Source organism: Lemur catta, unplaced genomic scaffold, assembly GCF_020740605.2.
Source record: "Lemur catta isolate mLemCat1 unplaced genomic scaffold, mLemCat1.pri scaffold_112_ctg1, whole genome shotgun sequence".
NCBI classification, from domain to species: Eukaryota; Metazoa; Chordata; class Mammalia; order Primates; family Lemuridae; genus Lemur; species Lemur catta.
In genome coordinates, this window is record NW_025423751.1 from 6,248 (window position 1) to 10,441 (window position 4,194).

A 4,194-nucleotide genomic window follows, 5' to 3' on the forward strand; every position below is an offset into this window, starting at 1 on the left:
TCTTAGTTTTTCATATTTTTGGGATACATGTGATATTTTGATACATGTATACAATATGTAATGACCAAATCAGGATAATTAGAATATTCATCTCTCCAAAAATGTCTTTTTTGTGTGCTGGAAACATTATAATTCTTCTTTAACCTATTTTGAAACATACAATATATTATCATTAACTATAATTTTCCTACTGCATGGTTGAATACTAGAACTTATTATTTCTATCTAACTGTATTTTTGTACCTATTAACCAAATTTCTCTTCATATCTCCCCTCCCCTCTTCTTTTCCAAGAGTCTGGTAACCAGCATTCGGCTTTCTACCTCCGTGAGATCTACTTTTTTAGCACTTACATATGAATGAGAACATGCATATTTATTTTTCTGTGCCTGGCTTATTTCACTTAACAGAATGATCTCCAGTTCCATACATGTTGATGCAAATGACAGGATTTTGTTCTTTTTTGTGGCTGAATAATATTCCATTGTGTATATATACACCATATTTTCTTTAGCCATTTATCCACTGATAGACACCTAGGCTGAGTCCATGTCTCGGTTATTGTGAATAGCGGTGCAATAAACACAGGAGGGCAGATGTCTTTTCCATATACTGATTTCCTTTCTTTCAGATATATACCCAGTGGTGGGATTGCTGGATCATATGGTAGTTTTATTTTTAATTGTTTGCAGAACCTCCATACTGTTTTCCATAGTGGGTATATTACTTTGCATTCCTACCAACAGTGTATGAACATTCCCCTTTCTCCACATCCTCACCAACATTTGTTATTTTTTGACTTTTTGAAAATTGGTATTCCAACTGAGGTGAGATGATATCTCATTGTGATTTTAATTTGCATTTCCTTGACGATTAGTGATGTTGAGCATTTTTAATATACCTGTTAACTATTTTCTTTGTGGAAAGTGTTTTTGATTACTAACCCAATCTCTGTGCACTATATAGGTCTATTCAGAGTTTTTCCTTTTTTTGAGTCAGGTTTTGCATTTTTTGTGTTTTTAGGAATCTCTCCATTTTGTCTATATAGTTTAATTTGTTGGCATAGAATAGTTCATAGCATTCTCATATACAAAGATTCGTAGTAATGTCTACTCTTTCATTCCTGATTTTAGTATTTTGAGTCCTTTTTTTTTTTCATTTGGTCATTATAGGTAAAGACTTGTCACTTTTGTGGATCATTTTAAAGAACCAACTTTTAGCTTCATAGCTTTTCTCTCTATTGATTTTTTGTAATCTATTTCATTAATTTCTGATCTAATCTATTACTTCTTTCCTCTGCTTCCTTTAGGTTTATTTTATCTGTTTTTTTCTAGTTTACAAGGTGGAAGGATAACATTGATTAGAGATCTTTCTTCTTTTTTAATATAGGCATTTCCAGCTATAAACTTCTCTATGAGCATTGCTTTTCCTGCATCTTGTATGTATTATGTTGTAATCTCACTTTCATCCTTCTCAAAATATTATATAATTTCCCTTGTAATTTTTCCTTTGACCCATTAATTAGGAGAGTATTCTTTAATTTTCATGTATTTGTGAATTGCACAAAATCCTTCTGTTATCAACTCCTAATTTCATCCCAATGTGGTTGTAGAACTCAATTTGTATATTTTTATCCCTTTTAATTTTACTGAGGCTTCTTTTATGGCCTAATATATGATCTATTGTAGAAAATGATTTGTGTACATTGGATATGATATATATTCTGATGTTTTGGGGTTCAGTGATTTACAGATGTGTATTATATCTTGGTTTATAGTGTTGTCTAAGAACTCAATTTCCTTGATTATCTTCTAAATAGTTGTTCTAGCCACTACTGAATGTGGATATTGATGTATTCAGCTGTTATTGTTGAATTGTCTATTTCTTCTTTTGAGTCTGTCAATTTTTGATTTATGGATTTTGTAGTTCAGATGTTAGGTATGTATGTTAATAAATGTTAATTTGTCTTCATAAATTTTTATTTTTATCACTATAAAATGTCTTTTTTCTATAGTTATTTTTTCTTAAAGTTTATTATGTCTGATATTAATATAGCCACTCTAGCTCTCTTTTGGGTACTTTCTGCATGGTATATATTTTTTCCATCCTTGTATTTTCAACCTATCAATGTCTTTTATAGAAAGCATGTAGTTGGTTCATTATTTTTAATCTACTCTACAAAATTTTGCCTTTTCATTGGGGTTTTTTGTACATTTACAGTTGATGTAGTTACTATTTAATATGGAAGAATTTACACCTGTCTTTTGCCATTGTTTTCTGTATGTCTTATGACTTATTTGTTTCTTTAATACCTCTGTCACTGTTCTTTTGTGTTAAATAGACATTTTCTACTATATCATTTTAATTCTTTTGTCTTATTTACTATATTTCCTGAGATGTTTTCTTAGTGTTTTTTCTCAGATTACATTTAGCATCATAATTTAAGACAACTAGATTTGAATTAACACCAATATAATTTCAATAGCAGTGACAAAGTCAGTTTTTGTTTATCTGTGACTGTCTCAATTTCACCTTCATTTTTAAAAATTTACCCTTCTTTCCAAGTTTTATTCCAACAAAAATAAGATTAAAATGTCCATGAAAATAATCATCATTACAATAAAGTATTCAGAAATGACCAGCATACAATTCAGAATGTGATGTTTTGCACAAGTTAAAAAAAAATTCAAAGCTTTCTCAGGTTGGAAGATTAGGAAATCTTTTACACAGAAATTGCACCCTGAATGAGTTCTAAAATCCCAATATTTTGTCTTTTATTTATCTTTTTATTTATGTTCTCTTTCTTTCTTCTCATGCTTAGCTTTAGTTTCTTATTTCTCATGGTTTTTGATCAACTATTCCACTTTGTTTTGAGAACTCTGATTATGTTTTTTCATTCTTTCTTGTTAATATGGCAATTTCCACTTTTTCAGCAGTTTGCTAACATTCATGTCCTTATTTAACACTTTGATAGCTAAACCAAGTTCTGACTTCAAAGTCATTTCTTCTTCCTTTCATTCTTGTTTTAACACTGACACAGATGCAGCACTATTATTTCCAATGCATAAGGTTTTCCATTACCCATAATTTCCATTAGAGCCGCTCTGATACAGATGAAAGCCATGGTCCTTATTCTAGCCAATGTACAGTAATGCAATACCAAAGGGACGTTTTCCTCCGGACTGTGTATAAGCTTGTTTGATATTACACAGTGCTGTAACCAACTGCTCATAGGAATTGGCTTCTGAAACCATTATAAATACTTTTTTGAGCAATGAGCCTTGGTTTATTAGTCAGAACATTAGCATTTCCTGCCACACTGCAAGCCATGTCCTCACTGAGTCCATAAATATTTTTGGAGAAAATGATTTCATCAAGAGGCTTGTGGATGTTGTGTCTTTCTGCTGCAAGCAAAACATCATTGCTTGAGAAAATTCCTGAACAGGTGCCTGCATGTTTGATGCTTCCATGGTACATTCAACTTGGTGCAAGTGACCTTCTGGAGAAAATACAGTGGTCTTGGAGTCATATCCTTAAGACATCTATTTTTTTTGTTTTTACAATAAGCTCTTTTCAAAGGATGAAGGACATCTTTTTTGAACTTTGTATAATTCCAGAGGGAAGACACTGAAGAGTCAAGATCTACACAGAGTACTTTACTCTGCCAAAGAAAAAACACTACTACTGCCCAGCTATCCACTTCTGTGATAATATGACCCATGTTTGTGTGTGGAACCACCTTTCTCCTTAATTTTTGAAGGTTATTTTTGCTGGATATAAAATTCTTGGCTATTATTTCAAGCACTTTGAATATGTTATCCCATTGCCTTCTCAACTCCATTGATTCCCATGAGAAGTCAACATTGTCTTTTTCAAGGATCCCTGGTAATGATGAGCTACATTTTTCTTGCTGATTTTAAGTTTCTCTCTGCCTTTGGCCCTTGACAGCTTGAATATGAGATAATCAATGTGTGAATCTCTTTTAGTTTATGCTGCTTGTAATTTGTTGAGCTTCTTGGATGTGCAGATAAATTCTTTTCACAAAATTTGGGAAATTTTTGCCCATAATTTCTTCAATTATTCTTTCTCCCCCTTTCATTCTCTCTCCTTTCCTTCTGAACCTTACATTATGCGTATGTTGGTACACTTGATGGTGTCTCACTGGTTTCTGAGCCTATGTTTATTTTTCTTCTTT

The 4,194-nt window shown here is 31.9% G+C and overlaps 1 pseudogene; it reads right to left on the bottom strand.

Annotated features, from left to right (window-relative positions):
• Nucleotides 1-2,773: 2,773 nt before the first annotated feature.
• On the bottom strand, nucleotides 2,774-3,541 carry LOC123629266 (annotated as a pseudogene).
• Between the last annotated feature and the right edge of the window lie 653 nt (nucleotides 3,542-4,194).